Source organism: Mercenaria mercenaria, chromosome 11 (genome assembly GCF_021730395.1).
Source record: "Mercenaria mercenaria strain notata chromosome 11, MADL_Memer_1, whole genome shotgun sequence".
Taxonomy (NCBI): domain Eukaryota; kingdom Metazoa; phylum Mollusca; class Bivalvia; order Venerida; family Veneridae; genus Mercenaria; species Mercenaria mercenaria.
Window position 1 is genome coordinate 65,957,277 of NC_069371.1, and position 17,354 is coordinate 65,974,630.

A 17,354-nucleotide genomic window follows, 5' to 3' on the forward strand; every position below is an offset into this window, starting at 1 on the left:
AATTAGTTGAACCGCAGCATTTTTTTGTATTTCGTGTAATATGAAGTTTTAACTGCTACAATCTCAATTTCGTTTGTCTCTGTCCCTTCAAGTTCAATTTTTATCCAGGTTTAAAGAACATGACCCTCCAAACGTATTTCATATTGAAAGAAGAAGGAAAATACGGAAATTTAACACTTTTCAGAGTATTTTAGTTTCATTGATATCCGTAGAAGTCTGCATAATTGATAATTTTACTAGTATGCACGTTAGCTTTCTAATATAAGCTTAAAATGCATATGTCGCGGGGCTCGTGTTTCCATGGTAACGCATTTTCTCTCATTTTTAAACAACTATGTATAAAAATAGGGGTTTTCGACGGCTTCAGTGCCATTCTGTTAATGACCATCATGGAATATTTGGGTAATATTATTAGCAAAATACCATGCACTTTACGTGGTACCCTATTTTTCTTAAAGTTTAAAGTAACCATGGCAACAGGGATGTTTAAAATAGCTTTTATCATGCTTTTTGTCGTAATTTCTTATAAAAAATATTGAATAAGATTATCTTTTTAGTTAATGCGGCTTTAAAACATATTATTTCTAAAGTAAGTTACATTTTCGTGTTATTTGCATTATTCAAACACATTTCACAGGTTAGAATACTTACAGCAGTACCCATCGTATGGTATTTTTCATGGAAAAATAGTTCAACTTGCTGCTACTATTCTCATGGATATTGTTGAAATGAAAATAAAAAGCCGAAGCTGTGTTTCTTAAATAGATCAGTGTCAACGCTTTTGAATTTTACATTTAGATACATAGGTCACGGGCTTCGTTTCCATGGTAACATCAATTCAATTTAAGAAACCACTATTTTCTACTGAAATTTGAACAATTTTAGATCTAAGTTTTAGTATATAAGTAACAAATTATCAACGGACCCTGGAAAAAAGGTATTACAAATAAAACTGCTAGATTTTTTATTTGAAAATGGCCGTAAAAAGTAACCTTTCACCCAACTATATTCCAAATAACATTGGTTACCATCATCCATTTTCTTACATTCCGCATAACATTTCAATATAACTACATAAAAGAAGCAAAATATTGATTATTTTTCTGAGCAAAAGACTCATAAAAAATATTTTAGCAAATAATGGTTTTTTGAAAATAGTTAAAATAAAGGAAATGCACAGAATTACGTACTTTCAAGATAACAGCTATTGATTTTACGCGGTAACTGACACGTAACGTCATGACGTCAATGACGTCATTTAAAGGCAACATTGTTTTGAAGCGTTTCTGCGGCAATTTATTCATTATTTCTACGTTATTAAACCACAAAGCATCAGCTCGAAGACAGGTTCATGTTTTGTTTTCAGAAAAATGAATATACAAACAAATTTAGTTTGTCGTAAACGTCGTCGTAAATCGTCACGTTAGCTTCCGGTTGGACATGCGCACAAACAAATATGAAGGTAACCTACCTCCTTAAGCGGATCTCTATCGAAAATGTATTGAATCGACTCCATGATCTCAAAGTACCAGAAAAAACGAGGAATGAAGTATTGCCATGCAATACAAAGTTCCAAACTGGTAGGCACCTAATTTTCTCTACTGCAGTATAATAATTATAATGAACTTGTATCTGTCAATGATGTCTAAACAATATTGTACTAGATATACAATATGTTATAACAAAACAGTTGGAGTAAGATTTGCATGTATAAAAACATACAGTTGTTTTTAGAAACTTAAAGTTGTTTTTTTTAAGTTTTTTTGGCCAATTATTAAAAAGTTATCATACAAGTTATTTGCAGTATTATAGTAACAACAAATAGAAATTGATCATGATTTTTTTTTTTATTACATGGTATAATTCCACACAAAACTCTTTCCCTGGACGTGATAGGTCAAAATACACCTAAAGAATCGATGTTGCATGCATGTTGTACCACGAAAAAGTGGTCTCAATTTTTCTCTACGGCCAGTAATAAAAAAGTAGCATTATAATCTATTTATAGTAACAACAAAGGGACGTATTTCTAAAATCAACGGTGCCTCATAGTGGTTAATATTTGGGCCAAGTTACATTAAAATCCTCCCCTCCCAAGCATGAAGAAGAATTGCTCCGGACAAAGTTATTCTTAATTTAAACTTTGGTCTCCAAGTATGACCTTGACCTTAGACCTAGGGACCAGGGGTGCGTTTCATGGAGAGTCCTAAGTCTTAAAACAGTCTTAAGACCTAAACTGTGACAATTTTGCGTTTCAAAGAAAGTCATAAAAACAGTCCCAAATTTTTAGTCCTAAGTTTATGACCAAAATCGATCCTAAGTCTAGGACTGCTTTTGAGCAGTCTTACGATAGTCCATGGATTGTCTTAAGACAAAAACACCCCGAAATCAAAAATGGCCGCATTCATGCATGGTATTTGTCTGAGAAAAAAGATTTTAATTGTCTTTCTTTGCGCCATGCAATTTTTCTCGGGTTCTCGAGACAATGGCTGGACTGTCTAGAAGTATTTCTCAAAGAAGCAAAATCGCGATTGTTCGACAGCACAATATAAGTCACCGCCGTAATCAGTGCTACAATATGCCACCGCCGTAGTCAGTGCTTGTTTTGTGTATAACACAGCCCGTATGGGTGGTGACAAAGTTTTGACGGAGCCGTTAGTTGTTTTGATTTCAAGGGCAGTAATCCAGATAAAACTAAGATGGCCGACTGTTGCTAAAGTCATTGATTATGATTTTAAAACAGATGCAGCAATTTAATTGCAACAAAAACAACATTTTCAAACGTTTTAAATGTTTGTAAGATGTTTCTTTATTGACCTGGATACTACAAACCTATGAAGATTACATTGAACGACGTTCTACTGTTCCTGTGGTTCGTACCAAAAACCCTCGTACCGAAATGTCAATAAAAAACAATAAGAAAAAGATGTATTGTGACTTGTTTGTAATTATGCCACAAGTTATACTTATGCTAATGCCATTTATTATGGAACAAAATTCTGATTTTTCTATTTCACAGCTTATTGTAACAAGGTGAGAAAATGCGGAGTCAATTTCTGTCTCGAACTTGGGAATCCTTGCTTTCAGGGCAAGAGCTCTACCAATTGCACTAAATGACTGCCTACACAAATTATTCTGCCTACAATGCACTTTACTGGTATGCACTTACTGCTAGGATTTTAAAAAAGGTGGGTGGTAGCCCCCATATAAGAATAAATAGAGAATATTTAATGAAAGTGCATACAAGTAAAGTGCAAGTCCAATACCATGATACACTTCCCCGCTATATAAATTTCGCCCTTGAATTTCTAATGTGACAGACAACAAGGTAATTATGATCTAGGACAACATAAAGTTACGGTCCCACATTGTGCGTAAAATGTGCATTTAGTCTGGGGATCAAACTCCAGGACCTATTACTTACAGGGTGAGTACTCTACGACTGAGCTAACCGTTAACTACACAAAATCTCCCTTTTGTTGTAATCAAGTTCTGTACTTGACATTATATTGCCTCCACCGCTTCAAGTGCGGAAGGTTATGGGTATGATCCCTGGTCACGTTATACTAAATACATGAAAAATTGTACTAGTAACTTCCTAGGTTGTCACTCAGCATTAAAAATAGTACTAGGACTGTCAGAATAATGTGATTGGTTGGGGTATCATGTCACCTGTCTATGGTTTGATATTCAAATGTGGCAGAACTATAAAGTTCAGCATTGCATCACTGCTGCAAGTAGACACTGTCATTTATATGACTGAGAAATTGTCAAAAAAGACACTACATGTACACCCAAACACAGACACACAAACTTGATATTCACAAAACACTGAATTGTGTGGAAAGCCATAGTGTGTGGAAGACAGGTATGTCTTGAGCGCTAATTGCCAAATGCCTTATACATCAGTATGCATAATGGCAATTACTCATTGCAAAATTCTAAATGCAAAATGTTATATGCCATAGTTTAAATAGTGCTAAATATCAAATAATAAATTGTCTTATGAATTTATCTTATGCATCTTTTGGCCAGCTTTATGCCCACATTGTTTAACCTATTTAACTTCAGCTAATGAATGTAACTTTCAATTATTTGAAAACACAATGTTCTGATTGTCTGAGCATGTTCTATCAGTCATGTGAACATGGGAATATGGGAATGATACTATTCCTTCTTACATATCAGAAGGTGACAAAGTTGTGTAATAATAGCAAATGACTATTTAATGGATGCATTCATTCTGTTTTGCAACAAACTTTTAACATTTATCACTTTATAATTAACACTTTACTAACAATTTTGACATTAGGTATTTCACTTTTAGCAGTTGGTCATTAGCATGATGTAACTGCATAATAAAATAAAAGGTGGGCTAGGTGGTAAAAATCATATTATACAAACAAAAAAAATAATCTGGATTTAAAAGAAAAATATGGATACAAAGACAATAAAAATGTTTTAGTTTTCATAATTTTTTCAAGATAACAAAGTTTATAAATGTTAAACAACAGTGTAACTGTTGTTTTGTGCAGTTATAAATAATTATGGCATTTCATAATTTGATCTGAAATACTGGTTCAACAACTATTATAACACTTTTAATATTTTTGGAAAAATATCAGACACTTATAAACTTACATACTCTGTGTGCTGGACAATGTTTATGTGCACTTACAGTGAGATATAAGCAATGGTAAAAAGGCAGTCTGAAAGACAGCTAAATCCCCCGCCAATGTTATGGATAGTGAAAGGGTAAACCTTTGACCTTTAGCTGTGACCTTGACCTTGAACTGACATGGCTGACTCATGAATTCTGTACAACGTTTTGATGAGGTGATCATTTGATCCAAGTTTCATGAAAATCCTTCAAGGGGTTAAGGAGATAAAGAGCTCAAACCTTTGACCTTCAGTTGTGACCTTGACCTTGAGTTGACATGACTGACTCATGAGTTCTTGATGAGGTGATCATTTGACCCTAGTTTGATGAAAATCCTTCAAGGGGTTTAGGAGATACAGAGTGGACACAAAATGGAAGGCTTAAAACCTTTGCCCTTGAGTTATGACCTTGACCTTGAGCCAGCACGGCTGACTCATGGGTTCTGCACATCGTCTTGATGAGGTGATATAATTTGACCCAAGTTTTATAAAATTCCTTCAAGAGGTTTAGGAGATATAGAGCGGACACAAAATGGAAGGCTCAAACTTTTGACCTTGAGTTGAGACCTTGACCTTGAGTCGACAAGGCTGACTAATGGGGTCCGCACATCGTCTTGATGAGGTGATCATTTGACCAAAGTTTCATGAAAATCCTTCAAGGGGTTTAGAAGACATGGAGCGGACACGAAAGTGTTATGGACAGTAGTTATAGTAAGATATAAGCATTAGTAACAAAGGTATGACAGAAAAAACGAAGGTTGCCGAAAAACTTTAACCTTAAAAATAACCCAAGTATAACACCTTGGTGACCTTGACCTTACGTATAATGGGCCTAGCTCCTGCACATACTTTGTTTGTATGCTGGACAACGTTTATGTGAACTAAAAGCGAGATATAAGCAATAGTAACAAAGATATGACAGAAAAGCAAAGGTTGCCTAAAAACTTTAACCTTAAAAAAAAACAAATTATAACACCTTGGTGACCTTGACCTTATGTATAATGGGCCTAGCCCCTGCACACACTTTGTCTGTATGCAGGACAATGTTTATGTGAAGTTACAGTAAGATAAATGTAATAGTAACAAAGATATGACAGAAAAATAAAGGTTGCCGAAAAACATATACCAAGAAAGCTCACGCCGACGCCAACAACGGGGTGAGTAGAAAAGCCCCCCCTATTCTCTGAATAGTGGAGCTAAAAAAGAAATATTAAAAGCCTAGACCTTGCAGTTTCAGGCAAGAAGATTTTTAAGTTTTCTCCTTTGTAAGTCTTTATAAAACATGAGACCCCCTTGACGGGGCCTCTTTTCACTTCAGGAGCATAATTTGAATAATCTTGGTAAAGGACACTAGTCAATGCAATGCTAACAAATATCAAAAGCCTAGGCCTTGCAGTTTCAGACAATAAGATTTTTAAAGTTTTTCCTACATAAGTCTGTGTAAAACTTGGTACCCTGGTCGGGGCCTCTTTCCACCCTAGGGGCATAATTTGAACAATCATAATAGAGGACCAAAAGGCAATGCAACATACCAAATATCAAATGCCTAGGTCTTGTGGTTTCAGACAAGAAGATTTTTAAAGTTTTTTCCTATATAAGTCTATGTAAAACATGTGACCCCGGGGACGAGGCCATATTTGACCCTAGGGGGATAATTTGATTAATCTTCCTAGAGGACCACTATATGATGCTACATGTCAAACATCAAAGTCTTTGGCCCTGTGGTTTTTGACAAGAAGATTTTTAAAGTGTTTCCTTTCAGTTGCCATGGCAGCTAGAGTTCTGTATAAAATTCAGTTTTTTAAGAAGACCATTTAAGGAACATCCCTGTGAAGTTTCATCAAAATTGGCCTGGTGGTTTAGGACGAGATGTTGTTTAAAGGAAAGTGGGGACAGACGCCGGATGGTGAGCGATCACAATAGTTCACCCTGAGCCTTTGGCTCAGTTGAGCTAAAAAAAGTCAACATTTAAGACACATAAAGGGCAAAAACATGCATCTAAAATAACAGACATAGCTAAGCAATTATTAAAGTTTTCGTGAAACTGGGGCTAGAAGTTCTATAAATTTCAGCTTGTTTTTAAGACAATAATCTTTAATATATAACAAGAGAGTCATTGACCCTAAAGCCCTACTAACCTTTGTACAAGGCTTCAAGTGTGTTTGTATAAGTCAGAGTTAGGTTTCTTCTATGCAAGCCTATATTATATACATGTCACACACACTTTTGAACCTAGGGCAAAAATCTGAACAATTGCAGTAGACATTACAAAACTGATATTACACGCCCCAAATATCAAGGCTCTAGCTATTAGAGAAAAAGATTTTCAAAGTTTCTAATATAAAAGCCTATAATAAGTACATGTCAGACACAGGGGCGTGGCCATTTTTTTTTTACCTTAAAGCAATAATTTGGACAAGTACGGTATACATGAGAGGAAAAGTAACCACGCCCCCTGGCAGCAATGTTTTTGAAGAATCAGAATTATTTAAAGTTTTTGTTAAGATTTTCCTATAGAAATCTATGTAAAATCAATTGACCCCTGGGGCGGGTTCAATTTTGACCCCGGGATCATGATTTGAACAACTTTACTAGAAGTCCACTAGGCAATGCTACATGTCAAATATCTAAGCTCTAGGGCTTCTAGTTTTTGAGAAGAAGAGTTTTTAAGATTTTCCTATGTAAAATCACATGATCCCTCGGGCGGTGTCAATTTTGACCCCATGGTCATGACTTGAACAAACTTGGTAGAGGTCCATTAGGCAATGCTTCACATCAAATATCTAAGCTCTAGGGCTTCTGGTTTTTGGGAAGAAAATTTTAATTTTTGTTCCTTTCGGTTGCCATGGCAACCAGATTTCTGCATGGAATTCAATTCTTTGAACACTTTTTGTAGGGCTTCATCCAAGGAACATTTCTATGAAGTTTGGATGAAATTGGCCCAGCGGTTTATGAGGTCCTGGAGATGTCGTTTAAAAAAAAAGTTTACGGACGGACAACGGACGCCGGACGAAGTGCGATCACAAAAGCTCACCTTGTCACTCCGTGACAGGTGAGCTAAAAACTTTCAAAATAAGCTATTTATAGTTACAAATAAGGGAAATTATTCAAAAAAAAATATTTTGTAAGGGAACGAAAAGGGATCTGCCAAATAAAAACAAGAGCACTGCAATATACACAAAGCAGTCATATATGACTTTGACCCTTAAGTGTGACCTTGACCTTGAAGCGAGTTATCCAAAGCATGTGCTCTGCACATCGCCCCAGTGTGGTGAATATTTGTGCCAAGTTTCTTTGAAATCCTTCAAGCAGTTCAAGAGTTACAGAGCGGACACAGCAATGTCATATATGACCTTTCACTCCTAAGTGTGACCTTGACCTTGAAGCTAGTCATCCGAAACAAGCGCTCTGCAAGTTGTCTCAGTGTGGGGAACATTTGTGCCAAGTTTCTTTGAAATCTTTCAAGCAGTTCAAGAGTTACAGAGCAAACACGAAATTTACAGTTACAGTGCGGACATGAAACACACTCATATGACATTTGACCCAAAAGTGTGACCTTGACCTTAACATGAGACATCCGAAACATGGATCTGCATGTCGTCTTGGTGTGGTGAACATTTGTGTCAAGTTTCTTTGAAATCCTTCAAGGAGTTCAAGAGTTACAGAGCAAACACGAAATTGCTAATGGACGGACGGGCCGACAGACAGACGGACACCGGGACCATAACATAATACGTCCATTAGATGATGTCACATGCCTTGGGGGTTTGAACAGGAGTATTTTTAAAGTTTTCCTTTTGGTTGCCATGGTAACCAGAGATCTGTGTGTAATTCAATTTTTTTGAAAAATTTTGAAAGGGGACCACCCAAGGATCATTCCTGCAAAGTTTCATCAAAATTGGCGTAAATCTGCCTAGTGGTTTTCAAGAAGATTTTTTAGTAAATGTTGACGGACAGAAAACGGATATTGCGTTGTCACAAAAGCTCACCATTAAAGCTAACCAAAAGCTCCTACATTCCCACGCATTTCATGGAAATTCAATAACGTTGAGCGACAATATATTCATTTATTCGTTTTTACGTGTTATATGCTAGAATAGCGTTAGCGCATGTTCAGTTTGTGTTATAACATCTGCAGAATCCCATAGGATACGTTGGTACCCTCGCCTTACCGGACTTGAGCACCAAACGATCCCTCGGGAATTTGCAGATGTTATAATATGGCTGCTCTTCTCACAAAGGTTTTATTGTAAACAAATGTCAGATATTTACTGTTTATCCTGGAAAATTATCTAATAATGTTTTATATTTGATCTTTTAAATTCATTTTTTTTTTCAATTTATAGAGGAAAGTATGGTGAATTTATATTAAATAAAAACAAAAAATGTCTAAACATGCCATTTTACCCTTAGTGTATCCTTAAGTATTTTGGAATTCCAACCAGTGATATAGGAGAAGTAGCACAGATCAAAGATTCTGACAAATCAAGGGTCATGACTCTGATAAAAATTATTTATTAAAACATGAAGAAAATATGCACAACTTTGCTCCACACTAATCACTTGCGAGATTTGGTGAAATTCAGCCTAATTGTTTACAGCAAGTAGTATAAACAAGATAAAATATAACAAATCAATAGAACTTCACTGAAAATCACTGAAGCTGAGCATACCAATAATATGCATAACAAGACTATAAGGATCTTACATGCCTGCCTATGTAAGACAGGTTTTTCTCTACCACGAGGGATAGTGTGGAATGAAAAACCAAGCGTTATCCGAGCTGTCCCGAGGATAGGGAAACAGCTGTCTTACACATGCAGACATGTTAGATAATTTTTCTTGCCCATCACGTTAAAATTAGATCACGGAGGCAAATAGATCTGTGTTTTCCTAACAAAATTTATATAGTTTATGACGTCATAATAGTTACAGTACTAAGTGACGTCACCTAAGTGCACGATATTTTAAACAAGGTTTTTCCCTAGGGAAAGGCAGGAATATCTAGAGGACATCCAAGCCAAGTTTCATCATCTGCCTGCCACCAAATGATTTAAGAGATGTAGGTTAAGAATCGTATGGACGGGCGGACAGACATGCAATGAGTGATAACAATTACTCACCCCGAGCACTTTGTGATCAGGTTGAGCTACAAAAAAAGCAAAATTTCCTGTCACTACTCCCTTAACATAAAAGTGCAAGCTTTTTATACTGACATTTTCTCATTCATTTTAAACATTTTATTTCGCTTTCAAACAATAAATTCCACATGTAAACAAGGCGCGGTAATCAACTGTTTATAAACAAGAACAACATGAATTTAAACTTTAAAGGCGTACCAAATTTAATATATCACCTGTAACGGGTATTTTTGAGAAATGATTTTTAGTACATGGAGATAAAAAAATAAAGTACGATTATAACTGTTACAGTAGCTTGATCTAGGCGGTTGTATCAGGCCTTTGGCGATTTTACCACAGCGGGTCAGACTTTGCGCTTGCAGGCCTCGTGTGTTCCAGGTCTGGCAAAATGCACCCCAAGCCAAATACCACATCCAAGATCTAACCACTTTTATAATAACCCTATTATACTGGTGACATACAACTTAAAATATTCATTAACAATAAAAGTCCAGTCTTGTCTGCTTTGTTCCAGCCCTTGTTCATATAGCTGTATACATAAGGTCCATGGACCCCATCTCCAACAGTGTGTCTTTCAACTTGCTCCTTTCACATGGCAGAAATCTCGTGTTTAAGGAGGTGCATCAGGAGGTACATCTAATCTGAAAAGGATTTTTCTATGTAATAAAATAGTATATTAACATTAAATTTATTTCTGGTATGTATTTTCACCTGCAAAATTTCCTTTTTTTGTTGTTGTTTAAATACAATTCAATTTTGCCACAGTATTTCAGTTATGTAATGGTGTTCAATTAACCTATTAAGTGTTCCTATATTTACTGTCATTCTTTGATAGTAGCTATTTACAGTAACAATACTGACAAGTCACCATTGTAAATGAGAAGGAAATGGAGGATGAAAGACTTCAGACATGTTTTTCTCTTAAACTGTTTAAGAGAATGAAACTGAAGCTGAAAACATTTCAGTTTCAGTTTTAAGAGAATAGATGCATATAGCCAAGGGATCAAACTTGCAGCGTTTTGTTTCATAGTCTAGTGCTCTATCTTCTGAGCTAGAAATATAAAGTATCAGATGTTAAATTTTCAAACCACTGAAGGCATCACTTGGTCAAAATCAAACTGACCACATTCAAAAGCCTGTGAATGAAGTTCTTCCATTAAAATTAACTATTGTATTTCAATACTTTTTGCTGGCATGATCATGATGATTCTATTTAATGTTCTTCTCATTAACTTCCTTTGAGCAAAATTAAAATCTAGCATGGTTTGGTATTATAATTTCATGAATACAGGAAATATTAAGAGTAAGTTGATCAATACATACTATATATAACCAGCCCTGGCCGTCAGTGCAAGTATTGCCTTCAGTTCCATCAGTGTTGTACATCATTGGTAAATGATCTGAATTATCCACATTAAATCACTAAATGGCATCTTTTGAGTCAGTTCACTGCTAAACCCTGGCTACCATATGAGCTGAGGATCTCTATCAGCATGATGTGAGCTAATATAAACAAAATAAAAATGTTAACACTTTGTCTGAAAATTGTTTTGTAACAAGCCTTGGGGTATTAATATTACTTAATAAATTCCATTTATAAGCAGCAATATCAATCTTTAAATTACATTAATATTTTGGTAGTAAGGAAAATCATAATACCAAATGATTGCAAACAATTCCAGAAATCAGCATGTCAGCTTTTTTGTAAAAGAATGTCTAGAAGTATGGACTTCCTTTTTCCATGTATTTTGAGTTATTTTTATCTTTCATTTTGTTGCAAATGAAATATCAAATAATACTGAATCAGTGTTCATCTAACACTTCAATCTACATTTGTAAATTGATCACATATACCAGCTTTCACTGGATAGTTTACATTTTCTTTCCAAATGTAAATAACCGAGTAACACAAAATAAATGTAGAGTTCCATGTCGATTCACTTATTGTAATATAAGTCATTGATAAAAAATGAACAAGTGCAACATAACTGTCAGTGAGTTATGTATTTGAAATAACTTGACACCCCCCCCCCACCCCCCCCCCCCACAAAAAAAAAAAAAAAAAATATTTTTAAAAAAGGATATAAAAAGGCATAATTATGCAATCCACTTGTACTGTTATTTCACATGAGGAACAATTTGTTTCATACATGTAAAATGATGTAGGAATTGTGAAATCTTCATTTAATTTTGTTTCTCGTAATGGTCAACAAATGTGCGGAAAACATATATCATGATCTTCCTGTTCAAAATAGTAAAGAAAAGGACTTGTCAAAACATAATAAAATATCAGATTTGTTTACTATATATGTGTCAGTTCATTTGGTATTTCTTGGTTATGAACGTTTCTAAAGAAATTGCAAGGAAGTGGCTAGAGGCCCGGTAAGGAATATACATGTAATATTACGTACTGTATTTCTAATGTATAAGGTAATTGCTGGGGAAAGTTAATATAAACCTCGCCATGAGAAAACCGACACAGTGGCTTTGCGACCAGCATGGATTCAGACAAGCCTGCGCATCCATGCATTCTGGTCAAGATCCATGCTGCTCGCTTTCAAAGCCTATTGCAATTAGAGAAACCGTTAGCGAACAGATAAGATAAGATAATATTTATTTAACGTCGGTTATATATGAAAGTTACAACATAAGCTTGAAGTTTGTATCCGACATAAACATATTATCCTATAACATCCAAACAAACAAACTTTAAATAAAAGCATCATTAAGACATATTAAGATAAGTTCTTCAGATTAAAACCTGAGTATCAAACCTAAAAATTTAATTGAAAGACATATATTACATTATAGTGATAGAGGTAAGCACATAAATTACTTAAGAATTTAATTCCTAAAAGATACAAGTTTATGTAAACAGTGAAAAATGAAGATAAATTTTATACAAAAAGCTAAGACCTGTGTAGTATCTGCTGGTCAAAAAGGAGTCTAAAAATACTTCTATAAAAAATTAGTCAGGACTTGCGAAATAAAATTCATAAACAGATTTAGGTTAAGAGAACAGCAGCTACCATTCAGGATGAAAATAAGACATGATAAAGTATTATTTAAACAAACAGAAATACATATATCACGTATGCAGAGTAGCTAAAACTAAAAATAACTAGGACATTTGCTAAAGCATGCAGCTAAGACAAACTAAACATAAATAAGATAAAGATGCAGTCAAGGCAAACTAAAACATAAATAAGATACAATGCAGCCAAGACAAACTAAACATAAATAAGATGAAGCAAAATCAAAAGCAGAAGAATCAAAATCTGGAGGGATGCATAGCAGGGCTAAAGCAAAAGAAAGAATACTAAGCATTTTGGGTATAATTCAGGCACACATAGAACAAGCACACTTGTGACCACTCCAAGTCTGGATCAGTCGCTTGAATTCCATGTAATCTGTAGTACATCTAACTTCGTTCGGAAGACTGTTCCAGACTTGTGTGGCCTCAAAGCGTAAACTCTTCTTACCATATGTGGACGTAATTACTGTTGGTACCTCAAGAGTGTTTGTATATCTGAAATTATAATTTGATGATCTTACTGAAACAAGTTCTTGTAAAGGAGAAATTTTATTTAAACTTTTAAAAACCTCCAGAGCAATGAGTCTAAGTCTACCTATGTGAAGGGTTGGCATATCAATTTTACGTAATAGAGAGTCAAAACTAGATGTATAATCATTAAAAACAATTTTCAGAGCCCTATGTTGAAGTTTTTCTAACTTATTTGTACTTTCTTTACTACAAAAATGCCAAACTAATGGACAGTAATTAAAATTTGATCTGATGAAACATTTGTAAATTAAAATTTTAGTATCTTCTTTTAAGAAACGGTTTAACCTTGTTAAAACATTTATTTGTCTTGCTGCCTTATTGCAGACATTTGAAAGATGAACTTTAAAATTTAACAGCGAATCAATTTCAACTCCAAGCAGTTTTACATGGGATTCACAGGGTATATTTGTGTCTGATACTTGAAAACTTTTAATATTATCAGATGTATTTCTTCCAATGCATATTGCCTGGAACTTGTACGGGTTGGCCTGCTTAAGATTGTTTTCAAACCAGTTTATCATCTTAATGCTGTCTTCTTGAAGAGTGGTTTTAAGCACATTAATATCGTTATAGTTAAAAGAAAGCGTATTGTCATCTGCATAATTGTAAATAGAAGCCCGTCGCAACTTCATAAAATGTATTTTTTGTGTTTTAATTTTGGTTTCTTTCAAGGGAGCATGAATATCAATCACTTCTTTTAACAAAAATTCATTTGCCCAGTAGATATCATTAACATCATCAAAAATATTTGCTACATGAAACGGTACAGTATTTAAATCCTCATTAAATTTCATTTGGTCAAAGTTTTTGTATGATCTAAATTTCACATATTTTGATATTTTGGTTTAGTTTTAGAACAATGTTTTTTTTTTTTTTTTAGAACAATGTTCCTTTATAGTAGTTGCAATTAAATTGTGACAATCACCTACGCCACTATTGAAATTTATAGTATTACAGATAAGATTCGAGCTGTTTGCAAGGATAACGTCTAAACTTGAAGGTATACCATTCTTGGTAAAACATGTAGACCCCTTTACCACATTTGTTAGGCAGTAAGTGTCACATATTTGCTGTAAAGTTTCTGATTTTTCAGGTCTATTTAAATCAAAATTCAAATCTCCAATGACAAGGAAATGGACATAGCTACAACATAGTTTATCTAATAGAGTTATACAATTATCATTAAAAGAACAATTTTTGAAATTTGGAGGTTTATACATGGCCATACACCACTTTCTCTTGTTCAAAGATAATTCATAACACATACTTTCTATATTTTAGATACTAAATCTTTTTTCCTACGAAATGGTAAATCATCCCTAACATACACCATTAACCCCCCCCCCCCCCCCCCCCCACCAAATTTGTCTCTATCTTTCCTTTCCATTTTATATCCGCTGAATATGTATAAATTGCTATTGTAGCTTTCATTTAATTTAGTTTCTGAGAGAATAAACATGTCAACAAGTTTTTCTTTTAAAATTTCCTGCACTTCCGAAACTTTATTTTTAATACGTTTAATATTCAAGTGTGCAATCAATGGTCGATTTATATTTCTTTTCCTTAAAGTTCTAAGCTCACTAAGGTATTCCGAAATGTCATCCGAGTGCGTACTGTGATCATGATCCTGGGTTGGTGAGTAAATAGAACAGCATGGATCCTGGTCAGACTGCGCAGATGCCCAGGCTGGTCTGGATCCATGCTGGTCGCAAACGCACTATGTTGGTTTTCTCATGGCGCGGCTCAATTATTAGTTATCATAAAGTTGGCATTTTTCGTAAATAATTTATTTATAATTAATCTCGCACCGGTTTGATGCATACGGTGGTATGTTTAGGACATGCAATCAATTATTTTTTTTGGATTAAATTATCTTGAGCGATCAACATCTTATCTCGTGCGCACGACATCTTATCTTGAGCGATCAACATCTTATCTCGAGCGATCAACATCTTATCTTGAGCGATCAACATCTTATCTTGAGCGATCAACATAATATCTTGAGCGATCAACATCTTATTTCGTGCGCACGACATCTTATCTTGAGCGATCAACATCTTATCTCGTGCGCACGACATCTTATCTTGAGCGATCAACATCTTATCTTGAGCGATCAATATATTATCTTGAGCGATCAACATATTATCTTGAGCGATCAACATCTTATCTCGAGCGATCAACATATTATCTTGAGCGATCAACATCTTATTTCTTGCGCACGACATCGTATCTTGAGCGATCAACATCTTATCTCGAGCGATCAACATATTATCTCGAGCGATCAACATATTATCTTGAGCGATCAACATCTTATCTTGAGCGATCAACATAATATCTTGAGCGATAAACATCTTATTTCGTGCGCACGACATCTTATCTTGAGCGATCAACATCTTATCTCGTGCGCACGACATCTTATCTTGAGCGATCAACATCTTATCTCGAGCGATCAACATATTATTTTGAGCGATCAACATCTTATCTCGTGCGCACGACATCTTATCTTGAGCGATCAACATATTATCTTGAGCGATCAACATATTATCTCGAGCGATCAACATCTTATCTCGAGCGATCAACATATTATCTTGAGCGATCAACATATTATCTCGAGCGATCAACATCTTTTCTCGGTCATCTTATCAATATCTATTAATGACCTTTGTGTGAATTCAGATCATTAGTAAAAACATACGGCTGCCACCGTTTTTGTTTTAATTTAGATTATACTTATAACCGTTTCACATGTTTGCAGGGTTAGACATTTAAATACGGAAACTGATAAAAAAGGCAACAAAAACCAGTGATGATGCAAAGAAATAAATTTAAGTCCTTGACAAAAAAAAAAGTATGTAGGCTTCGCTATGGAAGCCCTGGAGGGACAATTGATTTCCGTACTTCCCACTTCTGACTTCTAACTTTTGTACTTCTCACTTCCAACTTCTTGACTTCCTACTTCTAACTTCCACAATTATGACTTCTAACTTCGCACTTCCGACTTCCAACTTCCTGACTTCATACTTCCGACTTCCAACTTCCACACTTCTTACTTCCGACTTCCAGAAAAGGAAAGTTGGCAGTCAGAAGTGCGGAAGTCGGAAGGCAGGAAGTTAAAAGTCAGAAGTGTGGAAGTTAGAAGTCAGAAATGCGATAGTTAGAAGAGGGAAGTAAGAAGTCAAGAAGTCGGAAGTAAGAAGTGTGGAAGTTGGAAATCAAAAGTCGAAAGGCAGGAAGTTAGAAGTCAGAAGTGCGGAAGTTAGTAGAGGGAAGTAAGAAGTCAAAAAATCGGAAGTAAGAAGTGTGGAAGTTGGAAATCAGGAGTCGAAAGTCTGGAAGTTAGAAGAAGGAAGTAAGAGGTGTGGATGTTGGAAATCAGAAGTCGAAAGTCAGGAAGTTGAAAGTCAGAAGTGTGGAAGTTAGAAGTCAGAAGTGCGGAAGTTAGAAGTAGGAAGTCAAGAAGTTGGAAGTGAGAAGTGCACAAGTTAGAAGTCAGAAGTGGGAAGTACGGAAATCAATTGTCCCTCCAGTACTTCCATACTTCGCCCATATATTAAACGATTTTCCTTGTTTTCCCTTAATTCATACATGCAACTTTTCTGCGCGAATTTATCAATCGAACTGAAATTTGTTGCTGTTCTAACATGCAGTATGCATTATTGGTTAATATGTTCATTTGATTTTGAAGATAGGATGACCAATTATATGCATTGCTCTCCCAATTAATGTGATAAATTTGTACATGTACTTGTGGGAAGTTTAAATAATAGCGGAATAGGCGGGACCCTAATTAACAACTTGTCCGTATGTTTTACTGATGACCTAAATGCACACACAAAGGGCCTTAATATATATAAATAAGATGTCGTGCGCTCGAGATAAGATGTTGATCGCACAAGATAAGATGTTGATCGCTCAAGATAATATGTTGATCGCTCGAGATAAGATGTTCATCGCTCAAGATAATATGTTGATCGCTCGAGATAAGATGT

General features: G+C 35.1%; 2 long non-coding RNA genes across 5 annotated transcripts in view; one reads left to right on the forward strand and one right to left on the reverse strand.

Annotated features, from left to right (window-relative positions):
• Positions 1–17,354, forward strand: part of LOC128546625 (uncharacterized) — a 118,347-nt gene that overhangs the window by 41,979 nt on the left and 59,014 nt on the right. The gene's annotated exons all lie outside the window — the stretch shown is intronic.
• Positions 6,302–17,354, reverse strand: part of LOC128546624 (uncharacterized) — a 42,358-nt gene continuing 31,305 nt past the window's right edge. For all 4 annotated transcript variants that reach the window (XR_008366107.1, XR_008366105.1, XR_008366108.1 and 1 more), the window contains 3 exons: positions 13,283–13,329; positions 11,124–11,303; positions 6,302–10,441 (listed from right to left, as the gene is read on the reverse strand). This is a non-coding gene — a long non-coding RNA (uncharacterized LOC128546624). The remainder of the gene's footprint in view (positions 10,442–11,123; positions 11,304–13,282; positions 13,330–17,354) is intronic.